This window comes from Pimephales promelas, chromosome 23 (assembly GCF_988280905.1).
Source record: "Pimephales promelas chromosome 23, fPimPro1.hap1.1, whole genome shotgun sequence".
Lineage (NCBI taxonomy): Eukaryota > Metazoa > Chordata > Actinopteri > Cypriniformes > Leuciscidae > Pimephales > Pimephales promelas.
In genome coordinates, this window is record NC_142791.1 from 3,699,806 (window position 1) to 3,723,824 (window position 24,019).

A 24,019-nucleotide genomic window follows, 5' to 3' on the forward strand; every position below is an offset into this window, starting at 1 on the left:
CCCTCTATCATAATCCAGAGTTTTGAGAAGATTGGAGACACTTAATTTTTCGCCCAAAAATGAAAAAAAACGAAAGGGGTAACACTGTCGTTTTTTTTTCGGGTCGAAATTTTGAGTTTCGATATCTCAGCTCTGGAAGGGTCTAGAGCCTCCATTTTTGCACTCGGGTCAAAGTCTCACAGCCCTCTATCAGAATCCAGAGTTTTGAGAAGATTGGAGACACTTAATTTTTCGCCCAAAAATGAAAAAAAACGAAAGGGGTAACACTGTCGTTTTTTTTTCGGGTCGAAATTTTGAAGTTTGATATCTCAGCTCTGGAAGGGTCTAGATCATCCATTTTTGCACTCAGGTCAAAGTCTCAGAGCCCTCTATCATAATCCAGAGTTTTGAGAAGATTGGAGACACTTAATTTTTCGCCCAAAAATGAAAAAAAACGAAAGGGGTAACACTGTCGTTTTTTTTTCGGGTCGAAATTTTGAGTTTCGATATCTCAGCTCTGGAAGGGTCTAGAGCCTCCATTTTTGCACTCGGGTCAAAGTCTCACAGCCCTCTATCAGAATCCAGAGTTTTGAGAAGATTGGAGACACTTAATTTTTCGCCCAAAAATGAAAAAAAACGAAAGGGGTAACACTGTCGTTTTTTTTTCGGGTCGAAATTTTGAAGTTTGATATCTCAGCTCTGGAAGGGTCTAGATCATCCATTTTTGCACTCAGGTCAAAGTCTCAGAGCCCTCTATCATAATCCAGAGTTTTGAGAAGATTGGAGACATTTAATTTTTCGCCCAAAAATGAAAAAAAAACGAAAGGGGTAACACTGTCGTTTTTTTTTCGGGTCGAAATTTTGAGTTTCGATATCTCAGCTCTGGAAGGGTCTAGAGCCTCCATTTTTGCACTCGGGTCAAAGTCTCACAGCCCTCTATCAGAATCCAGAGTTTTGAGAAGATTGGAGACACTTAATTTTTCGCCCAAAAATGAAAAAAAACGAAAGGGGTAACACTGTCGTTTTTTTTTCGGGTCGAAATTTTGAAGTTTGATATCTCAGCTCTGGAAGGGTCTAGATCATCCATTTTTGCACTCAGGTCAAAGTCTCAGAGCCCTCTATCATAATCCAGAGTTTTGAGAAGATTGGAGACACTTAATTTTTCGCCCAAAAATGAAAAAAAACGAAAGGGGTAACACTGTCGTTTTTTTTTCGGGTCGAAATTTTGAGTTTCGATATCTCAGCTCTGGAAGGGTCTAGAGCCTCCATTTTTGCACTCGGGTCAAAGTCTCACAGCCCTCTATCAGAATCCAGAGTTTTGAGAAGATTGGAGACACTTAATTTTTCGCCCAAAAATGAAAAAAAACGAAAGGGGTAACACTGTCGTTTTTTTTTTCGGGTCGAAATTTTGAAGTTTGATATCTCAGCTCTGGAAGGGTCTAGATCATCCATTTTTGCACTCAGGTCAAAGTCTCAGAGCCCTCTATCATAATCCAGAGTTTTGAGAAGATTGGAGAAACTTAATTTTTCGCCCAAAAATGAAAAAAAACGAAAGGGGTAACACTGTCGTTTTTTTTTCGGGTCGAAATTTTGAGTTTCGATATCTCAGCTCTGGAAGGGTCTAGAGCCTCCATTTTTGCACTCGGGTCAAAGTCTCACAGCCCTCTATCAGAATCCAGAGTTTTGAGAAGATTGGAGACACTTAATTTTTCGCCCAAAAATGAAAAAAAACGAAAGGGGTAACACTGTCGTTTTTTTTTCGGGTCGAAATTTTGAGTTTCGATATCTCAGCTCTGGAAGGGTCTAGAGCCTCAGTTTTTGCACTCGGGTCAAAGTCTCACAGCCCTCTATCAGAATCCAGAGTTTTGAGAAGATTGGAGACACTTAATTTTTCGCCCAAAAATGAAAAAAAACGAAAGGGGTAACACTGTCGTTTTTTTTTCGGGTCGAAATTTTGAGTTTCGATATCTCAGCTCTGGAAGGGTCTAGATCATCAATTTTTGCACTCAGGTCAAAGTCTCACAGCCCTCTATCAGAATCCAGAGTTTTGAGAAGATTGGAGACACTTAATTTTTCGCCCAAAAATGAAAAAAAACGAAAGGGGTAACACTGTCGTTTTTTTTTCGGGTCGAAATTTTGAAGTTTGATATCTCAGCTCTGGAAGGGTCTAGATCATCCATTTTTGCACTCAGGTCAAAGTCTCAGAGCCCTCTATCATAATCCAGAGTTTTGATAAGATTGGAGACACTTAATTTTTCGCCCAAAAATGAAAAAAAACGAAAGGGGTAACACTGTCGTTTTTTTTTCGGGTCGAAATTTTGAGTTTCGATATCTCAGCTCTGGAAGGGTCTAGAGCCTCAATTTTTGCACTCGGGTCAAAGTCTCACAGCCCTCTATCAGAATCCAGAGTTTTGAGAAGATTGGAGACACTTAATTTTTCGCCCAAAAATGAAAAAAAACGAAAGGGGTAACACTGTCGTTTTTTTTTCGGGTCGAAATTTTGAAGTTTGATATCTCAGCTCTGGAAGGGTCTAGATCATCCATTTTTGCACTCAGGTCAAAGTCTCAGAGCCCTCTATCATAATCCAGAGTTTTGAGAAGATTGGAGACACTTAATTTTTCGCCCAAAAATGAAAAAAAACGAAAGGGGTAACACTGTCGTTTTTTTTTCGGGTCGAAATTTTGAGTTTCGATATCTCAGCTCTGGAAGGGTCTAGAGCCTCAATTTTTGCACTCGGGTCAAAGTCTCACAGCCCTCTATCAGAATCCAGAGTTTTGAGAAGATTGGAGAAACTTAATTTTTCGCCCAAAAATGAAAAAAAACGAAAGGGGTAACACTGTCGTTTTTTTTTTCGGGTCGAAATTTTGAAGTTTGATATCTCAGCTCTGGAAGGGTCTAGATCATCCATTTTTGCACTCGGGTCAAAGTCTCACAGCCCTCTATCAGAATCCAGAGTTTTGAGAAGATTGGAGACACTTAATTTTTCGCCCAAAAATGAAAAAAAACGAAAGGGGTAACACTGTCGTTTTTTTTTCGGGTCGAAATTTTGAAGTTTGATATCTCAGCTCTGGAAGGGTCTAGATCATCCATTTTTGCACTCAGGTCAAAGTCTCAGAGCCCTCTATCATAATTCAGAGTTTTGAGAAGATTGGAGACACTTAATTTTTCGCCCAAAAATGAAAAAAAACAAAAGGGGTAACACTGTCGTTTTTTTTTCGGGTCGAAATTCTGAGTTTCGATATCTCAGCTCTGGAAGGGTCTAGAGCCTCCATTTTTGCACTCGGGTCAAAGTCTCACAGCCCTCTATCAGAATCCAGAGTTTTGAGAAGATTGGAGAAACTTAATTTTTCACCCAAAAATGAAAAAAAACGAAAGGGGTAACACTGTCGTTTTTTTTTTCGGGTCGAAATTTTGAAGTTTGATATCTCAGCTCTGGAAGGGTCTGGATCATCCATTTTTGCACTCAGGTCAAAGTCTCACAGCCCTCTATCATAATCCAGAGTTATGAGAAGATTGGAGACACTTAATTTTTCGCCCAAAAATGAAAAAAAACGAAAGGGGTAACACTGTCATTTTTTTTTCGGGTCGAAATTTTGAAGTTTGATATCTCAGCTCTGGAAGGGTCTAGATCATCCATTTTTGCACTCAGGTCAAAGTCTCAGAGCCCTCTATCATAATCCAGAGTTTTGAGAAGATTGGAGACACTTAATTTTTCGCCCAAAAATGAAAAAAAACGAAAGGGGTAACACTGTCGTTTTTTTTTCGGGTCGAAATTTTGAGTTTCGATATCTCAGCTCTGGAAGGGTCTAGAGCCTCCATTTTTGCACTCGGGTCAAAGTCTCACAGCCCTCTATCAGAATCCAGAGTTTTGAGAAGATTGGAGAAACTTAATTTTTCGCCCAAAAATGAAAAAAAAAAACGAAAGGGGTAACACTGTCGTTTTTTTTTTTCGGGTCGAAATTTTGAATTTTGATATCTCAGCTCTGGAAGGGTCTAGATCATCAATTTTTGCACTCAGGTCAAAGTCTCACAGCCCTCTATCAGAATCCAGAGTTTTGAGAAGATTGGAGACACTTAATTTTTCGCCCAAAAATGAAAAAAAAACGAAAGGGGTAACACTGTCGTTTTTTTTTTGGGTCGAAATTTTGAAGTTTGATATCTCAGCTCTGGAAGGGTCTAGATCATCCATTTTTGCACTCAGGTCAAAGTCTCAGAGCCCTCTATCATAATCCAGAGTTTTGAGAAGATTGGAGACACTTAATTTTTCGCCCAAAAATGAAAAAAAACGAAAGGGGTAACACTGTCGTTTTTTTTTCGGGTCGAAATTTTGAAGTTTGATATCTCAGCTCTGGAAGGGTCTAGATCATCCATTTTTGCACTCAGGTCAAAGTCTCAGAGCCCTCTATCATAATTCAGAGTTTTGAGAAGATTGGAGACACTTAATTTTTCGCCCAAAAATGAAAAAAAACAAAAGGGGTAACACTGTCGTTTTTTTTTTCGGGTCGAAATTTTGAGTTTCGATATCTCAGCTCTGGAAGGGTCTAGAGCCTCCATTTTTGCACTCGGGTCAAAGTCTCACAGCCCTCTATCAGAATCCAGAGTTTTGAGAAGATTGGAGAAACTTAATTTTTCGCCCAAAAATGAAAAAAAAACGAAAGGGGTAACACTGTCGTTTTTTTTTTCGGGTCGAAATTTTGAAGTTTGATATCTCAGCTCTGGAAGGGTCTAGATCATCCATTTTTGCACTCAGGTCAAAGTCTCAGAGCCCTCTATCATAATCCAGAGTTTTGAGAAGATTGGAGAAACTTAATTTTTCGCCCAAAAATGAAAAAAAACGAAAGGGGTAACACTGTCGTTTTTTTTTCGGGTCGAAATTTTGAGTTTCGATATCTCAGCTCTGGAAGGGTCTAGAGCCTCCATTTTTGCACTCGGGTCAAAGTCTCACAGCCCTCTATCATAATCCAGAGTTTTGAGAAGATTGGAGAAACTTAATTTTTCACCCAAAAATGAAAAAAAACGAAAGGGGTAACACTGTCGTTTTTTTTTCGGGTCGAAATTTTGAAGTTTGATATCTCAGCTCTGGAAGGGTCTGGATCATCCATTTTTGCACTCAGGTCAAAGTCTCACAGCCCTCTATCATAATCCAGAGTTATGAGAAGATTGGAGACACTTAATTTTTCGCCCAAAAATGAAAAAAAACGAAAGGGGTAACACTGTCATTTTTTTTTCGGGTCGAAATTTTGAAGTTTGATATCTCAGCTCTGGAAGGGTCTAGATCATCCATTTTTGCACTCAGGTCAAAGTCTCAGAGCCCTCTATCATAATCCAGAGTTTTGAGAAGATTGGAGACACTTAATTTTTCGCCCAAAAATGAAAAAAAACGAAAGGGGTAACACTGTCGTTTTTTTTTTCGGGTCGAAATTTTGAGTTTCGATATCTCAGCTCTGGAAGGGTCTAGAGCCTCCATTTTTGCACTCGGGTCAAAGTCTCAGAGCCCTCTATCAGAATCCAGAGTTTTGAGAAGATTGGAGAAACTTAATTTTTCGCCCAAAAATGAAAAAAAAACGAAAGGGGTAACACTGTCGTTTTTTTTTTTCGGGTCGAAATTTTGAAGTTTGATATCTCAGCTCTGGAAGGGTCTAGATCATCAATTTTTGCACTCAGGTCAAAGTCTCACAGCCCTCTATCAGAATCCAGAGTTTTGAGAAGATTGGAGACACTTAATTTTTCGCCCAAAAATGAAAAAAAACGAAAGGGGTAACACTGTCGTTTTTTTTTCGGGTCGAAATTTTGAAGTTTGATATCTCAGCTCTGGAAGGGTCTAGATCATCCATTTTTGCACTCAGGTCAAAGTCTCATAGCCCTCTATCATAATCCAGAGTTTTGAGAAGATTGGAGACACTTAATTTTTCGCCCAAAAATGAAAAAAAACGAAAGGGGTAACACTGTCGTTTTTTTTTCGGGTCGAAATTTTGAGTTTCGATATCTCAGCTCTGGAAGGGTCTAGAGCCTCCATTTTTGCACTCGGGTCAAAGTCTCACAGCCCTCTATCAGAATCCAGAGTTTTGAGAAGATTGGAGACACTTAATTTTTCGCCCAAAAATGAAAAAAAACGAAAGGGGTAACACTGTCGTTTTTTTTTCGGGTCGAAATTTTGAAGTTTGATATCTCAGCTCTGGAAGGGTCTAGATCATCCATTTTTGCACTCAGGTCAAAGTCTCAGAGCCCTCTATCATAATCCAGAGTTTTGAGAAGATTGGAGACACTTAATTTTTCGCCCAAAAATGAAAAAAAACGAAAGGGGTAACACTGTCGTTTTTTTTTCGGGTCGAAATTTTGAGTTTCGATATCTCAGCTCTGGAAGGGTCTAGAGCCTCCATTTTTGCACTCGGGTCAAAGTCTCACAGCCCTCTATCAGAATCCAGAGTTTTGAGAAGATTGGAGACACTTAATTTTTCGCCCAAAAATGAAAAAAAACGAAAGGGGTAACACTGTCGTTTTTTTTTCGGGTCGAAATTTTGAAGTTTGATATCTCAGCTCTGGAAGGGTCTAGATCATCCATTTTTGCACTCAGGTCAAAGTCTCAGAGCCCTCTATCATAATCCAGAGTTTTGAGAAGAATGGAGACATTTAATTTTTCGCCCAAAAATGAAAAAAAACGAAAGGGGTAACACTGTCGTTTTTTTTTCGGGTCGAAATTTTGAGTTTCGATATCTCAGCTCTGGAAGGGTCTAGAGCCTCCATTTTTGCACTCGGGTCAAAGTCTCACAGCCCTCTATCAGAATCCAGAGTTTTGAGAAGATTGGAGACACTTAATTTTTCGCCCAAAAATGAAAAAAAACGAAAGGGGTAACACTGTCGTTTTTTTTTCGGGTCGAAATTTTGAAGTTTGATATCTCAGCTCTGGAAGGGTCTAGATCATCCATTTTTGCACTCAGGTCAAAGTCTCAGAGCCCTCTATCATAATCCAGAGTTTTGAGAAGATTGGAGACATTTAATTTTTCGCCCAAAAATGAAAAAAAACGAAAGGGGTAACACTGTCGTTTTTTTTTCGGGTCGAAATTTTGAGTTTCGATATCTCAGCTCTGGAAGGGTCTAGAGCCTCCATTTTTGCACTCGGGTCAAAGTCTCACAGCCCTCTATCAGAATCCAGAGTTTTGAGAAGATTGGAGACACTTAATTTTTCGCCCAAAAATGAAAAAAAACGAAAGGGGTAACACTGTCGTTTTTTTTTCGGGTCGAAATTTTGAAGTTTGATATCTCAGCTCTGGAAGGGTCTAGATCATCCATTTTTGCACTCAGGTCAAAGTCTCAGAGCCCTCTATCATAATCCAGAGTTTTGAGAAGATTGGAGACACTTAATTTTTCGCCCAAAAATGAAAAAAACGAAAGGGGTAACACTGTCGTTTTTTTTTCGGGTCGAAATTTTGAGTTTCGATATCTCAGCTCTGGAAGGGTCTAGAGCCTCCATTTTTGCACTCGGGTCAAAGTCTCACAGCCCTCTATCAGAATCCAGAGTTTTGAGAAGATTGGAGACACTTAATTTTTCGCCCAAAAATGAAAAAAAACGAAAGGGGTAACACTGTCGTTTTTTTTTTCGGGTCGAAATTTTGAAGTTTGATATCTCAGCTCTGGAAGGGTCTAGATCATCCATTTTTGCACTCAGGTCAAAGTCTCAGAGCCCTCTATCATAATCCAGAGTTTTGAGAAGATTGGAGAAACTTAATTTTTCGCCCAAAAATGAAAAAAACCGAAAGGGGTAACACTGTCGTTTTTTTTTCGGGTCGAAATTTTGAGTTTCGATATCTCAGCTCTGGAAGGGTCTAGAGCCTCCATTTTTGCACTCGGGTCAAAGTCTCACAGCCCTCTATCAGAATCCAGAGTTTTGAGAAGATTGGAGACACTTAATTTTTCGCCCAAAAATGAAAAAAAACGAAAGGGGTAACACTGTCGTTTTTTTTTCGGGTCGAAATTTTGAGTTTCGATATCTCAGCTCTGGAAGGGTCTAGAGCCTCAGTTTTTGCACTCGGGTCAAAGTCTCACAGCCCTCTATCAGAATCCAGAGTTTTGAGAAGATTGGAGAAACTTAATTTTTCGCCCAAAAATGAAAAAAAACGAAAGGGGTAACACTGTCGTTTTTTTTTTCGGGTCGAAATTTTGAAGTTTGATATCTCAGCTCTGGAAGGGTCTAGATCATCCATTTTTGCACTCGGGTCAAAGTCTCAGAGCCCTCTATCATAATCCAGAGTTTTGAGAAGATTGGAGACACTTAATTTTTCGCCCAAAAATGAAAAAAAACGAAAGGGGTAACACTGTCGTTTTTTTTTCGGGTCGAAATTTTGAGTTTCGATATCTCAGCTCTGGAAGGGTCTAGAGCCTCCATTTTTGCACTCGGGTCAAAGTCTCACAGCCCTCTATCAGAATCCAGAGTTTTGAGAAGATTGGAGACACTTAATTTTTCGCCCAAAAATGAAAAAAAACGAAAGGGGTAACACTGTCGTTTTTTTTTCGGGTCGAAATTTTGAAGTTTGATATCTCAGCTCTGGAAGGGTCTAGATCATCCATTTTTGCACTCAGGTCAAAGTCTCAGAGCCCTCTATCATAATCCAGAGTTTTGATAAGATTGGAGACACTTAATTTTTCGCCCAAAAATGAAAAAAAACGAAAGGGGTAACACTGTCGTTTTTTTTTCGGGTCGAAATTTTGAGTTTCGATATCTCAGCTCTGGAAGGGTCTAGAGCCTCAATTTTTGCACTCGGGTCAAAGTCTCACAGCCCTCTATCAGAATCCAGAGTTTTGAGAAGATTGGAGAAACTTAATTTTTCGCCCAAAAATGAAAAAAAACGAAAGGGGTAACACTGTCGTTTTTTTTTTCGGGTCGAAATTTTGAATTTTGATATCTCAGCTCTGGAAGGGTCTACATCATCAATTTTTGCACTCAGGTCAAAGTCTCACAGCCCTCTATCAGAATCCAGAGTTTTGAGAAGATTGGAGACACTTAATTTTTCGCCCAAAAATGAAAAAAAACGAAAGGGGTAACACTGTCGTTTTTTTTTCGGGTCGAAATTTTGAAGTTTGATATCTCAGCTCTGGAAGGGTCTAGATCATCCATTTTTGCACTCAGGTCAAAGTCTCAGAGCCCTCTATCATAATCCAGAGTTTTGAGAAGATTGGAGAAACTTAATTTTTCGCCCAAAAATGAAAAAAAACGAAAGGGGTAACACTGTCGTTTTTTTTTCGGGTCGAAATTTTGAAGTTTGATATCTCAGCTCTGGAAGGGTCTAGATCATCCATTTTTGCACTCGGGTCAAAGTCTCACAGCCCTCTATCAGAATCCAGAGTTTTGAGAAGATTGGAGACACTTAATTTTTCGCCCAAAAATGAAAAAAAACGAAAGGGGTAACACTGTCGTTTTTTTTTCGGGTCGAAATTTTGAAGTTTGATATCTCAGCTCTGGAAGGGTCTAGATCATCCATTTTTGCACTCAGGTCAAAGTCTCAGAGCCCTCTATCATAATTCAGAGTTTTGAGAAGATTGGAGACACTTAATTTTTCGCCCAAAAATGAAAAAAAACAAAAGGGGTAACACTGTCGTTTTTTTTTCGGGTCGAAATTCTGAGTTTCGATATCTCAGCTCTGGAAGGGTCTAGAGCCTCCATTTTTGCACTCGGGTCAAAGTCTCACAGCCCTCTATCAGAATCCAGAGTTTTGAGAAGATTGGAGAAACTTAATTTTTCGCCCAAAAATGAAAAAAAAAACGAAAGGGGTAACACTGTCGTTTTTTTTTTTCGGGTCGAAATTTTGAATTTTGATATCTCAGCTCTGGAAGGGTCTAGATCATCAATTTTTGCACTCAGGTCAAAGTCTCACAGCCCTCTATCAGAATCCAGAGTTTTGAGAAGATTGGAGACACTTAATTTTTCGCCCAAAAATGAAAAAAAAACGAAAGGGGTAACACTGTCGTTTTTTTTTTGGGTCGAAATTTTGAAGTTTGATATCTCAGCTCTGGAAGGGTCTAGATCATCCATTTTTGCACTCAGGTCAAAGTCTCAGAGCCCTCTATCATAATTCAGAGTTTTGAGAAGATTGGAGACACTTAATTTTTCGCCCAAAAATGAAAAAAAACAAAAGGGGTAACACTGTCGTTTTTTTTTTCGGGTCGAAATTTTGAGTTTCGATATCTCAGCTCTGGAAGGGTCTAGAGCCTCCATTTTTGCACTCGGGTCAAAGTCTCACAGCCCTCTATCAGAATCCAGAGTTTTGAGAAGATTGGAGAAACTTAATTTTTCGCCCAAAAATGAAAAAAAAACGAAAGGGGTAACACTGTCGTTTTTTTTTTCGGGTCGAAATTTTGAAGTTTGATATCTCAGCTCTGGAAGGGTCTAGATCATCCATTTTTGCACTCAGGTCAAAGTCTCAGAGCCCTCTATCATAATCCAGAGTTTTGAGAAGATTGGAGAAACTTAATTTTTCGCCCAAAAATGAAAAAAAACGAAAGGGGTAACACTGTCGTTTTTTTTTCGGGTCGAAATTTTGAGTTTCGATATCTCAGCTCTGGAAGGGTCTAGAGCCTCCATTTTTGCACTCGGGTCAAAGTCTCACAGCCCTCTATCATAATCCAGAGTTTTGAGAAGATTGGAGAAACTTAATTTTTCACCCAAAAATGAAAAAAAACGAAAGGGGTAACACTGTCGTTTTTTTTTCGGGTCGAAATTTTGAAGTTTGATATCTCAGCTCTGGAAGGGTCTGGATCATCCATTTTTGCACTCAGGTCAAAGTCTCACAGCCCTCTATCATAATCCAGAGTTATGAGAAGATTGGAGACACTTAATTTTTCGCCCAAAAATGAAAAAAAAACGAAAGGGGTAACACTGTCATTTTTTTTTCGGGTCGAAATTTTGAAGTTTTATATCTCAGCTCTGGAAGGGTCTAGATCATCCATTTTTGCACTCAGGTCAAAGTCTCAGAGCCCTCTATCATAATCCAGAGTTTTGAGAAGATTGGAGACACTTAATTTTTCGCCCAAAAATGAAAAAAAACGAAAGGGGTAACACTGTCGTTTTTTTTTTCGGGTCGAAATTTTGAGTTTCGATATCTCAGCTCTGGAAGGGTCTAGAGCCTCCATTTTTGCACTCGGGTCAAAGTCTCAGAGCCCTCTATCAGAATCCAGAGTTTTGAGAAGATTGGAGAAACTTAATTTTTCGCCCAAAAATGAAAAAAAAACGAAAGGGGTAACACTGTCGTTTTTTTTTTTCGGGTCGAAATTTTGAAGTTTGATATCTCAGCTCTGGAAGGGTCTAGATCATCAATTTTTGCACTCAGGTCAAAGTCTCACAGCCCTCTATCAGAATCCAGAGTTTTGAGAAGATTGGAGACACTTAATTTTTCGCCCAAAAATGAAAAAAAACGAAAGGGGTAACACTGTCGTTTTTTTTTCGGGTCGAAATTTTGAGTTTCGATATCTCAGCTCTGGAAGGGTCTAGAGCCTCCATTTTTGCACTCGGGTCAAAGTCTCACAGCCCTCTATCAGAATCCAGAGTTTTGAGAAGATTGGAGACACTTAATTTTTCGCCCAAAAATGAAAAAAAACGAAAGGGGTAACACTGTCGTTTTTTTTTCGGGTCGAAATTTTGAAGTTTGATATCTCAGCTCTGGAAGGGTCTAGATCATCCATTTTTGCACTCAGGTCAAAGTCTCATAGCCCTCTATCATAATCCAGAGTTTTGAGAAGATTGGAGACACTTAATTTTTCGCCCAAAAATGAAAAAAAACGAAAGGGGTAACACTGTCGTTTTTTTTTCGGGTCGAAATTTTGAGTTTCGATATCTCAGCTCTGGAAGGGTCTAGAGCCTCCATTTTTGCACTCGGGTCAAAGTCTCACAGCCCTCTATCAGAATCCAGAGTTTTGAGAAGATTGGAGACACTTAATTTTTCGCCCAAAAATGAAAAAAAACGAAAGGGGTAACACTGTCGTTTTTTTTTCGGGTCGAAATTTTGAAGTTTGATATCTCAGCTCTGGAAGGGTCTAGATCATCCATTTTTGCACTCAGGTCAAAGTCTCAGAGCCCTCTATCATAATCCAGAGTTTTGAGAAGATTGGAGACACTTAATTTTTCGCCCAAAAATGAAAAAAAACGAAAGGGGTAACACTGTCGTTTTTTTTTCGGGTCGAAATTTTGAGTTTCGATATCTCAGCTCTGGAAGGGTCTAGAGCCTCAATTTTTGCACTCGGGTCAAAGTCTCACAGCCCTCTATCAGAATCCAGAGTTTTGAGAAGATTGGAGAAACTTAATTTTTCGCCCAAAAATGAAAAAAAACGAAAGGGGTAACACTGTCGTTTTTTTTTCGGGTCGAAATTTTGAAGTTTGATATCTCAGCTCTGGAAGGGTCTACATCATCAATTTTTGCACTCAGGTCAAAGTCTCACAGCCCTCTATCAGAATCCAGAGTTTTGAGAAGATTGGAGACACTTAATTTTTCGCCCAAAAATGAAAAAAAACGAAAGGGGTAACACTGTCGTTTTTTTTTCGGGTCGAAATTTTGAGTTTCGATATCTCAGCTCTGGAAGGGTCTAGAGCCTCCATTTTTGCACTCGGGTCAAAGTCTCACAGCCCTCTATCAGAATCCAGAGTTTTGAGAAGATTGGAGACACTTAATTTTTCGCCCAAAAATGAAAAAAAACGAAAGGGGTAACACTGTCGTTTTTTTTTCGGGTCGAAATTTTGAAGTTTGATATCTCAGCTCTGGAAGGGTCTAGATCATCCATTTTTGCACTCAGGTCAAAGTCTCAGAGCCCTCTATCATAATCCAGAGTTTTGAGAAGATTGGAGACACTTAATTTTTCGCCCAAAAATGAAAAAAAACGAAAGGGGTAACACTGTCGTTTTTTTTTCGGGTCGAAATTTTGAGTTTCGATATCTCAGCTCTGGAAGGGTCTAGAGCCTCAATTTTTGCACTCGGGTCAAAGTCTCACAGCCCTCTATCAGAATCCAGAGTTTTGAGAAGATTGGAGAAACTTAATTTTTCGCCCAAAAATGAAAAAAAACGAAAGGGGTAACACTGTCGTTTTTTTTTCGGGTCGAAATTTTGAAGTTTGATATCTCAGCTCTGGAAGGGTCTAGATCATCCATTTTTGCACTCAGGTCAAAGTCTCACAGCCCTCTATCAGAATCCAGAGTTTTGAGAAGATTGGAGACACTTAATTTTTCGCCCAAAAATGAAAAAAAACGAAAGGGGTAACACTGTCGTTTTTTTTTCGGGTCGAAATTTTGAGTTTCGATATCTCAGCTCTGGAAGGGTCTAGAGCCTCCATTTTTGCACTCGGGTCAAAGTCTCACAGCCCTCTATCAGAATCCAGAGTTTTGAGAACATTGGAGACACTTAATTTTTCGCCCAAAAATGAAAAAAAACGAAAGGGGTAACACTGTCGTTTTTTTTTCGGGTCGAAATTTTGAAGTTTGATATCTCAGCTCTGGAAGGGTCTAGATCATCCATTTTTGCACTCAGGTCAAAGTCTCAGAGCCCTCTATCAGAATCCAGAGTTTTGAGAAGATTGGAGACACTTAATTTTTCGCCCAAAAATGAAAAAAAACGAAAGGGGTAACACTGTCGTTTTTTTTTCGGGTCGAAATTTTGAAGTTTGATATCTCAGCTCTGGAAGGGTCTAGAGCCTCCATTTTTGCACTCGGGTCAAAGTCTCACAGCCCTCTATCAGAATCCAGAGTTTTGAGAAGATTGGAGAAACTTAATTTTTCGCCCAAAAATGAAAAAAAACGAAAGGGGTAACACTGTCGTTTTTTTTTTCGGGTCGAAATTTTGAATTTTGATATCTCAGCTCTGGAAGGGTCTAGATCATCAATTTTTGCACTCAGGTCAAAGTCTCACAGCCCTCTATCAGAATCCAGAGTTTTGAGAAGATTGGAGACACTTAATTTTTCGCCCAAAAATGAAAAAAAAAAACGAAAGGGGTAACACTGTCGTTTTTTTTTTCGGGTCGAAATTTTGAAGTTTGATATCTCAGCTCTGGAAGGGTCTAGATCATCCATTTTTGCACTCAGGTCAAAGTCTCAGAGCCCTCTATCATAATCCAGAGTTTTGAGAAGATTGGAGACACTTAATTTTTCGCCCAAAAATTAAAAAAAAAAACGAAAGGGGTAATACTGTCGTTTTTTTTTTCGGGTCGAAATTTTGAAGTTTGATATCTCAGCTCTGGAAGGGTCTAGATCATCCATTTTTGCACTCAGGTCAAAGTCTCAGAGCCCTCTATCATAATCCAGAGTTTTGAGAAGATTGGAGACACTTAATTTTTCGCCCAAAAATGAAAAAAAACGAAAGGGGTAACACTGTCGTTTTTTTTTCGGGTCGAAATTTTGAGTTTCGATATCTCAGCTCTGGAAGGGTCTAGAGCCTCCATTTTTGCACTCGGGTCAAAGTCTCACAGCCGTCTATCATAATCCAGAGTTTTGAGAAGATTGGAGAAACTTAATTTTTCACCCAAAAATGAAAAAAAAACGAAAGGGGTAACACTGTCGTTTTTTTTTCGGGTCGAAATTTTGAAGTTTGATATCTCAGCTCTGGAAGGGTCTGGATCATCCATTTTTGCACTCAGGTCAAAGTCTCACAGCCCTCTATCATAATCCAGAGTTATGAGAAGATTGGAGACACTTAATTTTTCGCCCAAAAATGAAAAAAAAACGAAAGGGGTAACACTGTCATTTTTTTTTCGGGTCGAAATTTTGAAGTTTGATATCTCAGCTCTGGAAGGGTCTAGATCATCCATTTTTGCACTCAGGTCAAAGTCTCAGAGCCCTCTATCATAATCCAGAGTTTTGAGAAGATTGGAGACACTTAATTTTTCGCCCAAAAACAAAAAAAAAAACGAAAGGGGTAACACTGTCGTTTTTTTTTTCGGGTCGAAATTTTGAGTTTCGATATCTCAGCTCTGGAAGGGTCTAGAGCCTCCATTTTTGCACTCGGGTCAAAATCTCACAGCCCTCTATCAGAATCCAGAGTTTTGAGAAGATTGGAGAAACTTAATTTTTCGCCCAAAAATGAAAAAAAACGAAAGGGGTAACACTGTCGTTTTTTTTTTCGGGTCGAAATTTTGAATTTTAATATCTCAGCTCTGGAAGGGTCTAGATCATCAATTTTTGCACTCAGGTCAAAGTCTCACAGCCCTCTATCAGAATCCAGAGTTTTGAGAAGATTGGAGACACTTAATTTTTCGCCCAAAAATGAAAAAAAACGAAAGGGGTAACACTGTCGTTTTTTTTTCGGGTCGAAATTTTGAAGTTTGATATCTCAGCTCTGGAAGGGTCTAGATCATCCATTTTTGCACTCAGGTCAAAGTCTCAGAGCCCTCTATCATAATCCAGAGTTTTGAGAAGATTGGAGACACTTAATTTTTCGCCCAAAAATGAAAAAAAACGAAAGGGGTAACACTGTCGTTTTTTTTTCGGGTCGAAATTTTGAATTTCGATATCTCAGCTCTGGAAGGGTCTGGATCATCCATTTTTGCACTCAGGTCAAAGTCTCACAGCCCTCTATCATAATCCAGAGTTTTGAGAAGATTGGAGAAACTTAATTTTTCGCCCAAAAATGAAAAAAAACGAAAGGGGTAACACTGTCATTTTTTTTTTCGGGTCGAAATTTTGAAGTTTGATATCTCAGCTCTGGAAGGGTCTAGATCATCCATTTTTGCACTCAGGTCAAAGTCTCAGAGCCCTCTATCATAATCCAGAGTTTTGAGAAGATTGGAGAAACTTAATTTTTCGCCCAAAAATGAAAAAAAACGAAAGGGGTAACACTGTCGTTTTTTTTTCGGGTCGAAATTTTGAGTTTCGATATCTCAGCTCTGGAAGGGTCTAGAGCCTCCATTTTTGCACTCAGGTCAAAGTCTCACAGCCCTCTATCATAATCCAGAGTTATGAGAAGATTGGAGACACTTAATTTTTCGCCCAAAAATGAAAAAAAACGAAAGGGGTAACACTGTCATTTTTTTTTCGGGTCGAAATTTTGAAGTTTGATATCTCAGCTCTGGAAGGGTCTAGATCATCCATTTTTGCACTCAGGTCAAAGTCTCAGAGCCCTCTATCATAATCCAGAGTTTTGAGAAGATTGGAGACACTTAATTTTTCGCCCAAAAATGAAAAAAAACGAAAGGGGTAACACTGTCGTTTTTTTTTTCGGGTCGAAATTTTGAGTTTCGATATCTCAGCTCTGGAAGGGTCTAGAGCCTCCATTTTTGCACTCGGGTCAAAGTCTCAGAGCCCTCTATCAGAATCCAGAGTTTTGAGAAGATTGGAGAAACTTAATTTTTCGCCCAAAAATGAAAAAAAAACGAAAGGGGTAACACTGTCGTTTTTTTTTTTCGGGTCGAAATTTTGAAGTTTGATATCTCAGCTCTGGAAGGGTCTAGATCATCAATTTTTGCACTCAGGTCAAAGTCTCACAGCCCTCTATCAGAATCCAGAGTTTTGAGAAGATTGGAGACACTTAATTTTTCGCCCAAAAATGAAAAAAACGAAAGGGGTAACACTGTCGTTTTTTTTTTCGGGTCGAAATTTTGAAGTTTGATATCTCAGCTCTGGAAGGGTCTAGATCATCCATTTTTGCACTCAGGTCAAAGTCTCAGAGCCCTCTATCATAATCCAGAGTTTTGAGAAGATTGGAGACACTTAATTTTTCGCCCAAAAATGAAAAAAAAACGAAAGGGGTAACACTGTCGTTTTTTTTTCGGGTCGAAATTTTGAGTTTCGATATCTCAGCTCTGGAAGGGTCTAGAGCCTCCATTTTTGCACTCGGGTCAAAGTCTCACAGCCCTCTATCAGAATCCAGAGTTTTGAGAAGATTGGAGACACTTAATTTTTCGCCCAAAAATGAAAAAAAACGAAAGGGGTAACACTGTCGTTTTTTTTTCGGGTCGAAATTTTGAAGTTTGATATCTCAGCTCTGGAAGGGTCTAGATCATCCATTTTTGCACTCAGGTCAAAGTCTCATAGCCCTCTATCATAATCCAGAGTTTTGAGAAGATTGGAGACACTTAATTTTTCGCCCAAAAATGAAAAAAAACGAAAGGGGTAACACTGTCGTTTTTTTTTCGGGTCGAAATTTTGAGTTTCGATATCTCAGCTCTGGAAGGGTCTAGAGCCTCCATTTTTGCACTCGGGTCAAAGTCTCACAGCCCTCTATCAGAATCCAGAGTTTTGAGAACATTGGAGACACTTAATTTTTCGCCCAAAAATGAAAAAAAACGAAAGGGGTAACACTGTCGTTTTTTTTTCGGGTCGAAATTTTGAAGTTTGATATCTCAGCTCTGGAAGGGTCTAGATCATCCATTTTTGCACTCAGGTCAAAGTCTCAGAGCCCTCTATCATAATCCAGAGTTTTGAGAAGATTGGAGACACTTAATTTTTCGCCCAAAAATGAAAAAAAACGAAAGGGGTAACACTGTCGTTTTTTTTTCGGGTCGAAATTTTGAGTTTCGATATCTCAGCTCTGGAAGGGTCTAGAGCCTCCATTTTTGCACTCGGGTCAAAGTCTCACAGCCCTCTATCAGAATCCAGAGTTTTGAGAAGATTGGAGACACTTAATTTTTCGCCCAAAAATGAAAAAAAACGAAAGGGGTAACACTGTCGTTTTTTTTTCGGGTCGAAATTTTGAAGTTTGATATCTCAGCTCTGGAAGGGTCTAGATCATCCATTTTTGCACTCAGGTCAAAGTCTCAGAGCCCTCTATCATAATCCAGAGTTTTGAGAAGATTGGAGACACTTAATTTTTCGCCCAAAAATGAAAAAAAACGAAAGGGGTAACACTGTCGTTTTTTTTTCGGGTCGAAATTTTGAGTTTCGATATCTCAGCTCTGGAAGGGTCTAGAGCCTCCATTTTTGCACTCGGGTCAAAGTCTCACAGCCCTCTATCAGAATCCAGAGTTTTGAGAAGATTGGAGACACTTAATTTTTCGCCCAAAAATGAAAAAAAACGAAAGGGGTAACACTGTCGTTTTTTTTTCGGGTCGAAATTTTGAAGTTTGATATCTCAGCTCTGGAAGGGTCTAGATCATCCATTTTTGCACTCAGGTCAAAGTCTCAGAGCCCTCTATCATAATCCAGAGTTTTGAGAAGATTGGAGACACTTAATTTTTCGCCCAAAAATGAAAAAAAACGAAAGGGGTAACACTGTCGTTTTTTTTTCGGGTCGAAATTTTGAGTTTCGATATCTCAGCTCTGGAAGGGTCTAGAGCCTCCATTTTTGCACTCGGGTCAAAGTCTCACAGCCCTCTATCAGAATCCAGAGTTTTGAGAAGATTGGAGACACTTAATTTTTCGCCCAAAAATGAAAAAAAACGAAAGGGGTAACACTGTCGTTTTTTTTTCGGGTCGAAATTTTGAAGTTTGATATCTCAGCTCTGGAAGGGTCTAGATCATCCATTTTTGCACTCAGGTCAAAGTCTCAGAGCCCTCTATCATAATCCAGAGTTTTGAGAAGATTGGAGACATTTAATTTTTCGCCCAAAAATGAAAAAAAAACGAAAGGGGTAACACTGTCGTTTTTTTTTCGGGTCGAAATTTTGAGTTTCGATATCTCAGCTCTGGAAGGGTCTAGAGCCTCCATTTTTGCACTCGGGTCAAAGTCTCACAGCCCTCTATCAGAATCCAGAGTTTTGAGAAGATTGGAGACACTTAATTTTTCGCCCAAAAATGAAAAAAAACGAAAGGGGTAACACTGTCGTTTTTTTTTCGGGTCGAAATTTTGAAGTTTGATATCTCAGCTCTGGAAGGGTCTAGATCATCCATTTTTGCACTCAGGTCAAAGTCTCAGAGCCCTCTATCATAATCCAGAGTTTTGAGAAGATTGGAGACACTTAATTTTTCGCCCAAAAATGAAAAAAAACGAAAGGGGTAACACTGTCGTTTTTTTTTCGGGTCGAAATTTTGAGTTTCGATATCTCAGCTCTGGAAGGGTCTAGAGCCTCCATTTTTGCACTCGGGTCAAAGTCTCACAGCCCTCTATCAGAATCCAGAGTTTTGAGAAGATTGGAGACACTTAATTTTTCGCCCAAAAATGAAAAAAAACGAAAGGGGTAACACTGTCGTTTTTTTTTCGGGTCGAAATTTTGAAGTTTGATATCTCAGCTCTGGAAGGGTCTAGATCATCCATTTTTGCACTCAGGTCAAAGTCTCAGAGCCCTCTATCATAATCCAGAGTTTTGAGAAGATTGGAGACACTTAATTTTTCGCCCAAAAATGAAAAAAAACGAAAGGGGTAACACTGTCGTTTTTTTTTCGGGTCGAAATTTTGAGTTTCGATATCTCAGCTCTGGAAGGGTCTAGAGCCTCAATTTTTGCACTCGGGTCAAAGTCTCACAGCCCTCTATCAGAATCCAGAGTTTTGAGAAGATTGGAGAAACTTAATTTTTCGCCCAAAAATGAAAAAAAACGAAAGGGGTAACACTGTCGTTTTTTTTTTCGGGTCGAAATTTTGAAGTTTGATATCTCAGCTCTGGAAGGGTCTAGATCATCCATTTTTGCACTCGGGTCAAAGTCTCACAGCCCTCTATCAGAATCCAGAGTTTTGAGAAGATTGGAGACACTTAATTTTTCGCCCAAAAATGAAAAAAACCAAAGGGGTAACACTGTCGTTTTTTTTTCGGGTCGAAATTTTGAAGTTTGATATCTCAGCTCTGGAAGGGTCTAGATCATCCATTTTTGCACTCAGGTCAAAGTCTCAGAGCCCTCTATCATAATTCAGAGTTTTGAGAAGATTGGAGACACTTAATTTTTCGCCCAAAAATGAAAAAAAACAAAAGGGGTAACACTGTCGTTTTTTTTTCGGGTCGAAATTCTGAGTTTCGATATCTCAGCTCTGGAAGGGTCTAGAGCCTCCATTTTTGCACTCGGGTCAAAGTCTCACAGCCCTCTATCAGAATCCAGAGTTTTGAGAAGATTGGAGAAACTTAATTTTTCACCCAAAAATGAAAAAAAACGAAAGGGGTAACACTGTCGTTTTTTTTTCGGGTCGAAATTTTGAAGTTTGATATCTCAGCTCTGGAAGGGTCTGGATCATCCATTTTTGCACTCAGGTCAAAGTCTCACAGCCCTCTATCATAATCCAGAGTTATGAGAAGATTGGAGACACTTAATTTTTCGCCCAAAAATGAAAAAAAACGAAAGGGGTAACACTGTCATTTTTTTTTCGGGTCGAAATTTTGAAGTTTGATATCTCAGCTCTGGAAGGGTCTAGATCATCCATTTTTGCACTCAGGTCAAAGTCTCAGAGCCCTCTATCATAATCCAGAGTTTTGAGAAGATTGGAGACACTTAATTTTTCGCCCAAAAATGAAAAAAAACGAAAGGGGTAACACTGTCGTTTTTTTTTCGGGTCGAAATTTTGAGTTTCGATATCTCAGCTCTGGAAGGGTCTAGAGCCTCCATTTTTGCACTCGGGTCAAAGTCTCACAGCCCTCTATCAGAATCCAGAGTTTTGAGAAGATTGGAGAAACTTAATTTTTCGCCCAAAAATGAAAAAAAAAACGAAAGGGGTAACACTGTCGTTTTTTTTTTTCGGGTCGAAATTTTGAATTTTGATATCTCAGCTCTGGAAGGGTCTAGATCATCAATTTTTGCACTCAGGTCAAAGTCTCACAGCCCTCTATCAGAATCCAGAGTTTTGAGAAGATTGGAGACACTTAATTTTTCGCCCAAAAATGAAAAAAAAACGAAAGGGGTAACACTGTCGTTTTTTTTTTGGGTCGAAATTTTGAAGTTTGATATCTCAGCTCTGGAAGGGTCTAGATCATCCATTTTTGCACTCAGGTCAAAGTCTCAGAGCCCTCTATCATAATCCAGAGTTTTGAGAAGATTGGAGACACTTAATTTTTCGCCCAAAAATGAAAAAAAACGAAAGGGGTAACACTGTCGTTTTTTTTTCGGGTCGAAATTTTGAAGTTTGATATCTCAGCTCTGGAAGGGTCTAGATCATCCATTTTTGCACTCAGGTCAAAGTCTCAGAGCCCTCTATCATAATTCAGAGTTTTGAGAAGATTGGAGACACTTAATTTTTCGCCCAAAAATGAAAAAAAACAAAAGGGGTAACACTGTCGTTTTTTTTTTCGGGTCGAAATTTTGAGTTTCGATATCTCAGCTCTGGAAGGGTCTAGAGCCTCCATTTTTGCACTCGGGTCAAAGTCTCACAGCCCTCTATCAGAATCCAGAGTTTTGAGAAGATTGGAGAAACTTAATTTTTCGCCCAAAAATGAAAAAAAAACGAAAGGGGTAACACTGTCGTTTTTTTTTTCGGGTCGAAATTTTGAAGTTTGATATCTCAGCTCTGGAAGGGTCTAGATCATCCATTTTTGCACTCAGGTCAAAGTCTCAGAGCCCTCTATCATAATCCAGAGTTTTGAGAAGATTGGAGAAACTTAATTTTTCGCCCAAAAATGAAAAAAAACGAAAGGGGTAACACTGTCGTTTTTTTTTCGGGTCGAAATTTTGAGTTTCGATATCTCAGCTCTGGAAGGGTCTAGAGCCTCCATTTTTGCACTCGGGTCAAAGTCTCACAGCCCTCTATCATAATCCAGAGTTTTGAGAAGATTGGAGAAACTTAATTTTTCACCCAAAAATGAAAAAAAACGAAAGGGGTAACACTGTCGTTTTTTTTTCGGGTCGAAATTTTGAAGTTTGATATCTCAGCTCTGGAAGGGTCTGGATCATCCATTTTTGCACTCAGGTCAAAGTCTCACAGCCCTCTATCATAATCCAGAGTTATGAGAAGATTGGAGACACTTAATTTTTCGCCCAAAAATGAAAAAAAACGAAAGGGGTAACACTGTCATTTTTTTTTCGGGTCGAAATTTTGAAGTTTGATATCTCAGCTCTGGAAGGGTCTAGATCATCCATTTTTGCACTCAGGTCAAAGTCTCAGAGCCCTCTATCATAATCCAGAGTTTTGAGAAGATTGGAGACACTTAATTTTTCGCCCCAAAATGAAAAAAAAACGAAAGGGGTAACACTGTCGTTTTTTTTTTCGGGTCGAAATTTTGAGTTTCGATATCTCAGCTCTGGAAGGGTCTAGAGCCTCCATTTTTGCACTCGGGTCAAAGTCTCAGAGCCCTCTATCAGAATCCAGAGTTTTGAGAAGATTGGAGAAACTTAATTTTTCGCCCAAAAATGAAAAAAAAACGAAAGGGGTAACACTGTCGTTTTTTTTTTTCGGGTCGAAATTTTGAAGTTTGATATCTCAGCTCTGGAAGGGTCTAGATCATCAATTTTTGCACTCAGGTCAAAGTCTCACAGCCCTCTATCAGAATCCAGAGTTTTGAGAAGATTGGAGACACTTAATTTTTCGCCCAAAAATGAAAAAAAACGAAAGGGGTAACACTGTCGTTTTTTTTTCGGGTCGAAATTTTGAAGTTTGATATCTCAGCTCTGGAAGGGTCTAGATCATCCATTTTTGCACTCAGGTCAAAGTCTCAGAGCCCTCTATCATAATCCAGAGTTTTGAGAAGATTGGAGACACTTAATTTTTCGCCCAAAAATGAAAAAAAACGAAAGGGGTAACACTGTCGTTTTTTTTTCGGGTCGAAATTTTGAGTTTCGATATCTCAGCTCTGGAAGGGTCTAGAGCCTCCATTTTTGCACTCGGGTCAAAGTCTCACAGCCCTCTATCAGAATCCAGAGTTTTGAGAAGATTGGAGACACTTAATTTTTCGCCCAAAAATGAAAAAAAAACGAAAGGGGTAACACTGTCGTTTTTTTTTCGGGTCGAAATTTTGAAGTTTGATATCTCAGCTCTGGAAGGGTCTAGATCATCCATTTTTGCACTCAGGTCAAAGTCTCAGAGCCCTCTATCATAATCCAGAGTTTTGAGAAGATTGGAGACATTTAATTTTTCGCCCAAAAATGAAAAAAAACGAAAGGGGTAACACTGTCGTTTTTTTTTCGGGTCGAAATTTTGAGTTTCGATATCTCAGCTCTGGAAGGGTCTAGAGCCTCCATTTTTGCACTCGGGTCAAAGTCTCACAGCCCTCTATCAGAATCCAGAGTTTTGAGAAGATTGGAGACACTTAATTTTTCGCCCAAAAATGAAAAAAAACGAAAGGGGTAACACTGTCGTTTTTTTTTTCGGGTCGAAATTTTGAAGTTTGATATCTCAGCTCTGGAAGGGTCTAGATCATCCATTTTTGCACTCAGGTCAAAGTCTCAGAGCCCTCTATCATAATCCAGAGTTTTGAGAAGATTGGAGACACTTAATTTTTCGCCCAAAAATGAAAAAAAACGAAAGGGGTAACACTGTCGTTTTTTTTTCGGGTCGAAATTTTGAGTTTCGATATCTCAGCTCTGGAAGGGTCTAGAGCCTCCATTTTTGCACTCGGGTCAAAGTCTCACAGCCCTCTATCAGAATCCAGAGTTTTGAGAAGATTGGAGACACTTAATTTTTCGCCCAAAAATGAAAAAAAACGAAAGGGGTAACACTGTCGTTTTTTTTTTTCGGGTCGAAATTTTGAAGTTTGATATCTCAGCTCTGGAAGGGTCTAGATCATCCATTTTTGCACTCAGGTCAAAGTCTCAGAGCCCTCTATCATAATCCAGAGTTTTGAGAAGATTGGAGAAACTTAATTTTTCGCCCAAAAATGAAAAAAACCGAAAGGGGTAACACTGTCGTTTTTTTTTCGGGTCGAAATTTTGAGTTTCGATATCTCAGCTCTGGAAGGGTCTAGAGCCTCCATTTTTGCACTCGGGTCAAAGTCTCACAGCCCTCTATCAGAATCCAGAGTTTTGAGAAGATTGGAGACACTTAATTTTTCGCCCAAAAATGAAAAAAAACGAAAGGGGTAACACTGTCGTTTTTTTTTCGGGTCGAAATTTTGAGTTTCGATATCTCAGCTCTGGAAGGGTCTAGAGCCTCAGTTTTTGCACTCGGGTCAAAGTCTCACAGCCCTCTATCAGAATCCAGAGTTTTGAGAAGATTGGAGAAACTTAATTTTTCGCCCAAAAATGAAAAAAAACGAAAGGGGTAACACTGTCGTTTTTTTTTTCGGGTC